Source organism: Bactrocera dorsalis, chromosome 1 (assembly GCF_023373825.1).
Source record: "Bactrocera dorsalis isolate Fly_Bdor chromosome 1, ASM2337382v1, whole genome shotgun sequence".
NCBI lineage: Eukaryota > Metazoa > Arthropoda > Insecta > Diptera > Tephritidae > Bactrocera > Bactrocera dorsalis.
This window is the reverse complement of record NC_064303.1, coordinates 28,923,527-28,936,571: the sequence shown is the minus strand read 5'-3', so window position 1 is coordinate 28,936,571 and position 13,045 is coordinate 28,923,527.

Below are 13,045 nucleotides of genomic sequence, written 5' to 3'. Positions count from 1 at the left end.
CTGTTGGTGACGCAGGCGAAGAATTTCTCTACAGCACAAACTATGCAATAAAATTCCTTTTTAGATTTAAGCAAAAAATCTACATCAGCCTGTGATAAATTTACACATGGAAGTTGAAAAAATTTGTTGCTTTGGGGCTGCTAATCTTAGGCTTAGACCACAAACACATGTCATTAAAACAAAACAAGTAAGGAAGAGCTAAGTTCGGGTGTCACCGAACATTTTATACTCTCGCATGATAAAGTGATAATCGAGATTTCATTATCCGTCATTTACATATTTTTTTTATTTTGCTGTAAAATTAATTAGAATTAAATTCTGAGAGATTTACCGATATTTTCGGTGAAAAATTAGGTTAGGTTAGGCACTGAGTTCTTCGTGTTCGATATCAGGGACCTTGAAAAGTTATAGTCCGATCACGACAATTTTTCCACAAGGGATACCTCAGCTCAAATACCGTATTTGTGTAAAGTTTTATTCCGCTATCATCATTGGTTCCTAATGTATATATTATACAGAGAAGGCATCAGATGGAATTCAAAATAGCGTTATATTGGAAGAAGGCGAGGCATATTTCGTACATGTCATCAGGGTGTTAAGAAAATATTATATACCGAATTTCATTGAAATCGGTGGAGTAGTTCCTGAGATATGGTTTTTGGTCCATAAGTGGGCGACGCCACGCCCATTTTCAATTTTTAAAAAAAGCCTGAGTGCAGCTTCCTTCTGCCATTTCTTCCGTAAAATTTAGTGTTTCTGACGTTTTTTGTTAGTCGGTTAACGCACTTTTAGTGATTTTCAACATAACCTTTGTATGGGAGGTGGGCGTGGTTATTATCCGATTTCTTCCATTTTGAACTGTATATGGAAATGCCTGAAGGAAACGACTCTGTAGAGTTTGGTTGACATAGCTATAGTAGTTTCCGAGATATGTACAAAAAACTTAGTAGGGGGCGGGGCCACGCCCACTTTTCCAAAAAAATTACGTCCAAATATGCCCCTCCCTAATGCGATCCTTTGTGCCAAATTTCACTTTAATATCTTTATTTATGGCTTAGTTATGACACTTTATAGGTTTTCGGTTTTCGCCATTTTGTGGGCGTGGCAGTGGGCCGATTTTGTCCATCTTCGAACTTAACCTTCTTATGGAACCAAGAAATACGTGTACCAAGTTTCATCATGATATCTCAATTTTTACTCAAGTTACAACTTGCACGGACGAACGGACAGACGGACGAACAGACGGACATCCGGATTTCAACTCTACTCGTCACCCTGATCACTTTGGTATATATAACCCTATATCTGACTCTTTTAGTTTTAGGACTTACAAACAACCGTTATGTGAACAAAACTATAATACTCTCCTTAGCAACTTTGTTGCGAGAGTATAAAAAGAAGAATATATTTGAGTCTGAATTTTGACTTGGCTTCATTTTAAAAAATGTATATTTTAACGAATTTTGTGTAATAGTAAAATATGTAATTATGAAAACTTTGATACGTTAAGAGTTTCCTACCCTAAGTGGTTTTTCTCCACCTTTCTCTTGTCGATATGATCTTGTCAAATTCAAAGTCCATTTAAAAAGTTTATATATTTTCGCACAGAATGATCTGTTTAACATAGTATTTCATTAAAACAGTTGTCATACTTTTATATCCCAGAACTGTAAGAACGATTCATAGCTTCGCTGTTCTCCTGCGTTTTAGCACTAGACTGTTGGGTTTCATGTGAGCTTCGTTTGCGCTGACCAACAACTAAAAATTACGAGACTGCAATCCTATATCGCTCAGAGTAGAACGTTTCGTTTAACCCTTTCATGCCCGAATTAAAGTGGGCGAAGCTAAAACATTTTTTAGGACAGATATGTGTTAGTCTTAACTCAAGTATGAAATGATTAAAATTTCAAAGTCCTGAATGTCCTGGTTCGTTAATTACAGGATGTTGCCTATAGACAACAGCACTTTTACAAAATTATTTTAAACAAACTTAATACTTTTCCAATGTTTTAGTTTTATTTTCAATAACTATATTATGTTTATTTATTCATGTTTTTCCCTTGGTTTAACAATAAAACAGCTATTTTAATCTTTTTAAGCACTTTTTGCGTAAACCCCTTTTTTCGCGATCTTGACAATTCGCGATCATGACAGTTTCACTCCACGAAAAACGCCTACTGAATGAACCCTTGCATAGCTTACGATAGAACAATTCACTGTAAGCTTACACAATAAACCAGACTACATAATGAAAAAAACACCGCGTCAAAAAACTGATATAACGGGACTTAGAAGCATATATGTAAATGTTGCATATATGCAACATCGGGCATGAGAGAGTTAAGTTCTTTCGAATTACTTGTTATTCGCAAGGCTACTTAGCTACTTAGCTACTGTGCAGCTTTTACCCTATTGAAGTTAGAACAACTTCGATATCATACTTTTAGCCAAGTCGGTCGAAAAGCTTCGACGATACAAGAGAAATGCTTGATCCATAGCTAAGAGTTTTAGAAATTCGGAAAAATCAGAGTTTTTAAAATATCCAAGTGGAATCTACGTGATCTCCATTGTCCCAAAACTAATTTTAGGCTTCTAAGCTAGCTTAGAATCAATTTAACGAAGCAAGCAGCTGTTGTAACCTTTTTAACCAGTATAGTTTTTACTAACTCTTCTATATTATTTTGCTTGCTGATATTTTCTTCTTTGGACTGAACTCACAGTTATTGCTATTTATTTGCATATCCACTTCAGTATGAAATTTAGCATACAGTTAGCTTTTTTTTGCTGCATGACTTTCATCATCAAGTCTCTTGCCTACACTACTATCATAGATCTGCCATAGCAAACCAACTACAACTTCACCTATTTTTTATTACTTCATTTATTTGTTGTTGTTTTTATTGTATTTTTTTTTGTTTTTCCTTTACTTTTGTTTCTGTATTCTTTCTATGCTCCGTTTATTGTATAACACTTTTTATTTGAATCTTATGTCTGCTGTTTTCAAATATTCTGTTATTCGCCTCAATATTTTGAAAGCCAAACCGAGTGTTTTTATTCAAATTCAACTCCCATCCCAGCGATTTGAAGTATGTCGGTTTGTATTTGGATTATTTCAGCTTCACAACTCGCATTTGTATGGTTCATTTGCAGGCGTTCTTGCTTACAAAAGATGAGGTCGCCTCTCTACCGCTGTCTCTTGCTTCCTTCATCTCATACTCTGTATTAACGTTCTCTCACCAACGTAGTTGCTTTTTAACTGTAAACTTTAAAAGTTTTCGTATTTTTCATGAATTCCTCGCAGCAGTCAATTTGGCTTTAACAACTGTCTGCATTCCCCCTTCCACCTTGCGCTCGAATTTTAATAATACCGTCGGGTGAGTGAGTCAGTCAGCCATTGGCCATCTGGTGGTTGCATCAAATTTTACTAACTTGTGCCTTGAGTCGCGATTTACGATTGTCTTGCTGTTTTTGTATTTTTGTATCTTTAGTCCTTCGACTTGCCTTTGTTTTATGCCGCCAAGGCGACAAGTAGGTTATCATTTTTATACTCTTACAACATGTTGCTACAGAGTATAATAGTTTTGTTCACCTAACGGTTATATATATCACCTAAAACTAAGTGAGATATATATGTATATTATATATAGATAGATTATGAGGATAAAGATAGAAGTTGAAATCCGGGTGACTGTGTGTAACTGTGAGATAACTTTATGAAAATGAGAGAGCGTATTTTACTCATAACAGTGTATTCTTGTGTATTCTAAAATGGACAAAATCGGGCGAAAACTTGACCCAGCCCTATATAACTAATATCAGAATTTTCGAACAACTGGCTGACTTTACTTCATATGATTACTGGCCGTAAGTGGGGTACCATCATGAAACCTACGAACTATTTTTCAGTATATTGTATATTCATGATATGTACTTTAGTATTGTCAAAAATATATAAAATCGGACGGATACTACCCCAACTTCCATACACTACATATGTTTGTATGGTGTAAAATGTTCGGTAGCACCCGAACTTACCCCTTCCTTACCTGTTAGGGATTATATTTATATTGTGAGACAAGTGCCTGCTGTTGTTCAAGACAACTGCGCTCACTTCGCTTTCTCTCACGCCTCCCACCTAATTCCGTTTTTGCCTTCCTATTTACACGGCTGCTCTACATGCTGACCCATAATCATCAGCAGCCAGCACTCCGTGGAGCCCTTTACATCAAGCTCGTTCCCTAAAATACTCACTTCCTGTTTATTATTTTCTTTTGTTGTATGCGAAGTATTTACGTATTTTTGTTTTTAGTGTAGGCATAAAATTTGCATGACGAATGGAAATGTGAATATACAAAAAGCCCTCTCACTTCTTCTTTTTGTTTTTATCTCTCCTTAATGACATTCAAAATTCATTTTTCTTTTTCAACAAAAACGAAATCTGCAGATTTACGAGTTCACATTTGGCTCGTTAGTTTACCTAATGATGCTATAATGATGTGTTATAAAAATTCAATTGCCAAATGATAGTGAGAGTCTTGAGATTAGCGCCACAGAAAAAAATTGAGATTTAAAAGAACATAAAATTGCGAAGTCATTTAGAGTAATTAGGCGAAGTGATAAAACATGTTTAGATATACTATATGCTAGGCAGGTAAGCTTAAATTCCAGATTAAATGAAGCGGAAATGTCGTCTTTGCATGCTCTGCTACCCTACCCTACATATATGACACTCCTCTTTCTATGGGCCGACCCTGCATCGAATCCTTAACGTCTAGGGAAGGGTACTAGGTAACCGTTACAAAAATAACTATCACCATTCAAAAGAATGTCATAAGAACTCTGTGCTGAGTGATACAGATCGGATTTGCTAGCAGACTTAGTATAAAATACAACGGTTATAGTAGTAGCTGCCAATATGCAGAAGAAGAAGAGACTAAAGAACATCTACTTTATGAATGCAAAGCTTTGTGTAGGAAAAAAATCGGAACTATCAGTCGGGGGATTCTTAGCGATATCTCGGAAATTACACATGTAAAGCTTTTTGTGATGATTAACTTCATCAAAAGCAGAGGGTGGTTCAGAAATATGAGAGGATTTTAGTCCTAGTGGTTTTACAATTGACCTCGTAACGGCTGAGGTGCGTCGCCAAACATCCATCAAACTAACAAGATCCAACAGATTTTAAAATTTTCAACCTAAGCATGCCTCACTGATCTATCATAAGTGACTGCGAACAGTTCATACATAGCAGACAATTAAAGAAGAGTCTAGTTAAAACTGAATTGACTCGTGTTCAAAGTTCGGAAATTATATTATAAAATACTTTAAATTGCATACTCAATAATGCTAAAAATACAGTAATCAGAACTGAAGCCTCTTCTTATGTCTCTACATGTTACAGTGTCTGCACACAGAGTCCAATAAGGGAATCTTTTTATTGGCAACCGCTTATGTAGGAAAGGTTTTATGATCTCATCTGTCCAAGTTTGACAGGGACTAACAAAGCTCATACAAACAAATCAAATAAATCTTTATTATCGCTTTTAAAATATGCTTATTTCCGATTTTCCATACATTTGTCATAAGCCTCAAGAGCGAGTTTTAATTCATTTTGTTTCGGCTCTTTTTTAAAGCACCATTAGATAGGTTGTGAGACAGTTTCGACGTCATAACCAGCAGTTATGATAAGTTTAATGAATGTAGGGTTCCCAGTTACGTTGGCCTTTGCGATCTCCACTCGACGTCCTCTTGAAAAATATTAATGTCTGTTGGTTCTTTTAGGGACGGAATTCTGAATTAGTCCTTGGCCGAATAAAAATTCGGGATCGTTATGGTTACGTAGACCTGACTGAAAGTAGGTATTTTGGAATAAGTTTACTCTTCATACCCAAAACATTAACCAAAACAATTCAATCCCTCCAGAAGAGTTGTTGAGATCTTTTGTTATCTTTCTGATGCCAACACGATGACTTTCAAGCATTGTTCTTTAACATCTGAAAGTTTTTAATTGCCAAGATTTCATTGGAAACACAAAAATTTCATGCGAAAACGTTAATTAAATTTTTATTGTCGTTGAAATCGCTAGACACACTTTTTGTATTGTAAAGAAACGCTTGCCAAACAGACAAAAAGTGTCGTACAGACTTCAGATTTCACACGTACATGAAAAGCATCAATGCAATAAACATTACAGAATGCGCCGAAATGTAAGCAATAGCTTTCACAAAGTTAGAGGTTTTTCATTTTTTCACTTAGCTAGCGTTGTGTATTCGATAAGCAATAAAATATATAATCTTTTTTCTTTAAATTATCGCAAAGAGAAGCAACAGTTTTTGAAGCTTAACATTTTTATGCAGATTTAAGCATACATTTAGGAAGTGAGCAATATCTGCAGCAGTAGCACGATTCTTTAAACGCTCTGTCTATTCTTCAGCGCATTATAGAAAGAAACAAATCTAATTATCATTTTAGAAAATATAAATGAAAGCGAGTTAACTGGCTGAGAAGAAAATACCAGCTCTTCTTCATCAATATTACCGTCTTATTGCACCTTGAACCCTAAACCAACCGATTTTATGTGCCGCGCATTACATGGCAATGCCTTCAAACTAATTGAATATGTAAACCAAAGGTCCAACGGGTGCCTAGTATGAATGCTGGTACATATTCTCAGCGCGCCGCTGCTCTCTTTAACGAAAGCACGGCTCATTTAATATACGCTTTCGACCGATAGCGTAAAAATAATCGTATTTCTTCACCTTCAACTGCATGTGTGGCCATAAAATGCTCAAATATCTACGCACACTTACATAAGTACATTCATGCGTGTGATGTGGGTGCTGGCTGACAAAGCTGATAGCGTTCATGGCCAGCAGCAGCCGTCGTCGCCGCAATGAATACGCCACCATTGAAGCTAATATCTACAATTGAAGCGTACAAGGTCGTGAATTGAATATGTATGTGTGTATATTTAAATGAGTGTGCGTGTGTATTACTGTTTGTGCGTGGGTGTTTGTAAAAGGTCCTTCCCTCGCAGATGTCAATAAGCTGCAAGAAGTGCTGTAGCATAGCAATAGGCGCATGCATACGAACTCAACCCACTATCATCCATAAATGCAATAATGTATACAGTTAGAAGAGTATGAGATGCTCTCGACAGCCACTAGGGCATATACTCGTTCAGACATTCATTCAGTTACACGTACACCCACACACACACACAAGCACTCAATCGTGCGTTCACTCACTCATTCATTCATTCATTTGGGTACATATTTATTGTATATGTGTGTATGCTTAGCAATTTCGCCCTGGTATTGGTGTTTATATTGCACGTAATGGTGTCTACGTGTGAATGGCGCTTAGAAATATATTTACACGCCGCAACCTTAACTTCAGCACTGTCAAATGAGCTGTAGATGCCATCAACTTCGCCGCCCGCGCTACAAGCACATAAATTTCAGCACTAATTTACGCGTTACCTTCAATGGCGAACGGTTGTTACTAATGCGTATATAAAAGGAAAATTACAATGAATATAAAAAGGCCGCATACTTAATGCCGCACCGGCTGATGGCAACAACAACAACACTGAAAAACAAGAAGAAACGTTAACTACGGCTGCAACGAAGCTTTAATATACCTCACAGGTATTTTTCTAAAAGCTAAAAGGTTCTAAAAAATTATACTCTTAATTTTGATCGGTCGCTTCCACGAAGATTATATCACTGCCTTATTGAAAAAAAATTTCATATAAGGACTTGAGCTGATTCGGTGAGGTTGTAAGATAGTTATATGCTATAGTAGAGCAATCTGAACCATTTATTTGAGATTTGTAGCAATACCTCAGATAAGAATCTGTGCAAATTTCGTAAATATCTTTTGTGAAATCAAAAGTTTTCCATCCAAATGCTTGTTTTTGGTCGTTCGGTTAGTATGGCACCTATATCTGAGATTTGTCCGATTTGAATAATGTGTTCGAAGATTGTGGCATTTCTTCGAGTATTAAGCCTTGCCAAATTTTGTGAAGATATCTTTTCAAATTGAAAGTTTTCGAAACAAAGACTTGCTTTTGATCGCATAGTTTTTATGACAGCTTTATGCTATAGTGATCCGATATTGCCGATTCCGACAAGTAATAAGCTTCTCGGAAAGAAATTGACGTGCACAAAATTTCAGGTCGATAGCTCAAAAACTGAGTGACCAGTTCCTATATACACAGATAAACGGACGAACAGACAGATGGACAGACGAACAGACGGACATGGCTAAACTGACTCAGATGACTGCGACCTCCGACGTGTACTTCTGCTTCATCCAGGGTATAACATTAAACATTTTAAAGGCCATAAAATGAACCAACGATATCAAATATGCGTCTGTCTGTGTGTGTGGGTAATCACTTTTATTTGACAACATTTAAATGGCCAGATGACACGCAAATTCGCACGCAAGCATCAAAACCCATGTTATTCGAATGGCTATCAATGCGAACGCCTCAAAAGTGCGCAAATACTCGTAAAGCACAACAAATTAGTACAGTGAACAAGTGGTACACGCAGTGACCGTAAGAACAGTGGCACAATAAAAGCAACAAAGAAAAAAGTGGAGCAAAAAGTGTTTACAAAAAGAAAACAAGTAAGAAGGAGCTGAATACGAGTGTAACCGAACATTTTATACACATGGAACTTGTATAGATCAAAGACCGGGAAGTACCTTCAAATAAATAAGGCTTGTAAGTTATATGGGGTCTAAGGCGAGTTTTCTTTCGATTTTAGATTTCATTCTAAGAACAAACATGCTCTCTAAATTTTATTGAGATAACTCACATATTGGCCGATATATGCGGCACAAAGTCATCCTGAAGTTCGAAAATCTTTTTATTGGGTATGTATATGGGGCTTAAAGGAAATAATGACCCGATCCAACTCATTTCTAATGCACAAACATAATACTACCGGGAAAGGATCCTCTCTGATTTTCAGTTATATATCACAGATATTGACCTATATTTTCGATCAAAAGTCAACTCTAGATACCTGGGTCTCCATATTCAGTACCGAGGGGCTTAAATTGTTTTGTTTGGATTTGGACAATTTTTGGTCACAAGGTGGCATCTACGAACTCGTACTTTATTTTTGTCAAGGTACCAAGCTTCATCAAGATATTTGATTTTTTACTCAAGTCACAGCTTGAACGGATTTAAAACCTACACGTCATCCTGATTCTCTGTAGCAACATGTGGCAATAGTATAAAAATTGATAAAAGTGAGAGCAGATGAGTAACTTATCACCAGTGTCATGATATTTAAAATGTTTTTTTTTTTTTAAATAAGTTCATTAATTGCCTATCTTTAAATATAAGGTCTAGTTAAAAGAAATATATTTTGTTTGTTCGAGACTGGTTTTGTAAGCCATCCATAAGCCGCTTGTCGCTGTTGGCAAAAAACTAGAACCACCAATTTTCAAAAAATCATTTTCCACAGATAGCACTCAGGTCCAGACTATAAGCTGGAAGCACGTAACTCTTTCAACCAAGCTCTTGGAGATTTTTTTTGACGGGTCACTATCGATATGTATATTCTGGCGTTTTTCTGATGAAATACATTTCATTTATTGGCCAAAGCTATCCACTTCTGTTCTTTTCAAACTGTCTAATTAATGACAACACATATTCATATTCAGAGAAAGTACGAAAACAAATATAGTAGATGTGTTCCCGCCAATCTCACCCAAGATTTAGTGAAACATTTTTGATCGTTCATTCTGGCTTAACCGCTGTTTATGCCAGCTTATCGTGATTTGCATTTTTGCTTGAGATTATCGTAAGTGAACCACTTTTGCTGCAGAAGTGGATCGATAATGTTGCGATTTAACAATGATTCCAATATGAAAATTGGATCTATGAGGCCGTTTTGCGTTAACCCATATGAAACTCATACATAGAGTCCCTTTCTGTAGTCAACCTCATTTACATGGTTCCAAACGATTATATCTGCAATGTGCAGCTTCTAAGGTATCGAAAAAAATGCCTGCATTATTATATCGTTGTTTTCGTCTTCCAAAGAGAATTGAATTCAGTCTGATAATAAATTTTCTATTTAGCGTAAGTATTTATTTGCTATTGACAAAATATTTATCTATTAATTATATAAAAATATTGATCTCCAAATTCTTTAAAACACTGTTTATCTATACATATCTAACAGATTTTTTCTTTTTCGTTTCAGGTAAGGACAGATTTAGCATTTTTATTCTATGGCGTCATTACGTGTGTGTGACAAGTTTGTAAGTACTTATCAATGTATCGATAAATGTTTTCTTAAATGTGCTTCCACATAACTTCGGTACAAATCGTGATATTTTGAGCGTGATATTCTAGATTATTTTCTTTGAGGTATTACTTTTATTTATCGTAATTTCTGAAATTCCACTCAACTTCTTTAAATTATATTCACCCATTTTATAGTTTCATATGAATCGCTTTTCGAAAGAGGACTTAAATTATCAATGGCTAAACAAATCTCAAATACCATGTGTTGGTTCCAAGTGAGTTTCAGACCAACAGTAATTTTTCTATATGAAATTTGAAGAGTTCCTAATTTATGGCTATGTGGCAGCCAGCACCTAAGTGACTGGCGCATTTTTCTTACGGCAGAAAATATTCCGATTTGTTGAAGGGCGAGAACAAACCTATTGCTTTCTGGATCAATATTGAGCTTACATAACAGCCGTGTTTAAATCGGCTGAATACGTTAAAAATTTCAAGCTGTCCGAAAGAAAACTCTTTGAGTTCTCAAATCAATTGGCTGTAAGTTTCATTGCAAAGGGTAATTCATTTCGGGGTTCTCTACTTTTTAAAGAAAAACGCAGAAATTTCAAATTAAATGTCCCATATTTATTATCATTCGAAAGAATAATCTTTGCCATTTATTTTTTTAAGATTACCTCTTTCAAATGTTGACTGCGAATACGTTTCAGATGATTTATCCGTTGAGTCCACTTTTCAATGATTCGTTCGAGCATTTCGACTGGTAACCGGCCGCATGACACACGTGATGTTTTGCTCCAAGGCCAGAGGCGATGCGAGATTGTCCGCATAGACTTAAGACTTTCCATATAGTTACAGGAAAAAGTCTAACGATAAGATATCACATGATCTTGATCCAATCGACTGGCCCTAAACATGAAGTTATCTACTCACCGAAGTGTTCTCTCAATATACCCACTAATTGATGCGATGTGTGGGAAATGTCGCCTTAATAAAACCAAATGACGCCGAAATCACGAGCTTTAAGTTCAGGCATCAAATAGTCATTTCATGTTAATTATCATGGCGCGATAACGGTCGCCATTGAAGGTTGCATTCTCACCAGAATCACTTTTAATGAAATTTGGACAGATGATTCCACGACCCCACAAATCACACCAAACCGTTGTTTTTTTTTCTGATGAAATGGGAGATCTTGAAATCCTTCAAGTTATTCCTCATCCTAAATGCAGCAATTTTGCTTGGTTTCATACCATTGAGCCGCCTTATCGCTGAACAAAATTTGGCTCAAAAACATTGGATATTCATCGAACTTTTCAAGAGCCTATAGAGCGAAGCGATATCGCTTGGGCATATAATTTACAGAACGTAAATTTTCATAATAAAGTTTAACGATTGGTTGTGCAGGCGTAAGTCTTTCCATGATGAATTGCCAAACGATACTGAGAAAAAAAGGCTATTGAAAAAAGTACCTCTACTTGGGGCACCCATTATAGGTTATATTAAACTGACCTGAAAAATATATTCGGAAATTGTAGCCTTGAGTTCTACATTAATCCATACCGAATTTCAAGATATCATCTTGTCGAACAAAAAAGATTTTCACACAAGGACTCCGGATGATCGAACAGTTTCTATGGCTGTTATATCCTTGAGTAGCATGATTTAGCCTTCCCAAGCTTGAGCTGATTCTTGAAGAGAGAAACATTTATAGGGTCTCCCACGATTCATTCTGTGTATTGAAAAATTCTTGGCAAACTTAATACATACTGTTCAGGGTATAATAAAAAGACAATTCTGAATCGAAGTTATTATACTTTAAAACAACGTGTAACGTTATATTAGCAAGGTTCATCTTAAATAAAAAATGTTAAAAGAACTAAGACTTAATTCTTAAGTGAAGCAACTTTGAATCTGTCGGTATAATTTTATTTTAGTGTCTCTCTCTCTTCCTCTCTCGGTTATTTTAAATCAATATATAGTATGTGTGCTTATAGGTCGTTTTATATACATTATTTGATTCCACATCAAAGCGCTCACTTTCGTAATGCAATTATAAACGTATTCCATTTCCAAAAAACACAAAAGTAATTATTCGATTCGATACGGTTTGGCGAAGTAATTGCATTAAAGACACACATCTTTTGTTGACAATTTCTATTTTACACTCATCCAGCGCAGAATAGCAGCCACACACGCAGCATTAGTGTGGCCTTGCGCAGTCACAAGCAATTATGCCAGTCAAACTGCGCCGCCTACCGCCTACCGCCCTTTGCCCACTAGCCATCCACCACCAGGCAACAATGAAACTGTTTTCCTTTTGCTTTTATTTGCATAAATTAAATTTCGGTGCGGCAACAAGTTTTTGTGTGGGCGCGACTTTTTCACAGCATTATAACCGCAAATGTATGCATGTGAGTGTGCGACACACATATACATATGCACACAGAAGTATAGAGAAATTTTGCGTTCATTCATTGAAAAGTTTTCATTATGCGGAGGTCTACAGAGAAATTGAGTATTCGAAATTTTTACTCTTTGCTTACTATTTGTTGGCGTTGTTGTTGGCTTTTATAACTTTCTGCTTTTATGTCGTGCGCTTTTTCCACACATTTATTGCATTTTGCATTTGCTTTATCGATAAAATATGTATATTATGCGCATATGCGTGCATTTATTGCAGCATTTTGCATTTGTGTGCGTGGGAAGTAAATATGTGTGTGTGTTTTTTATAGTTCGCATATTCGGCGACAAATTATTGCGCAATTGAATTTG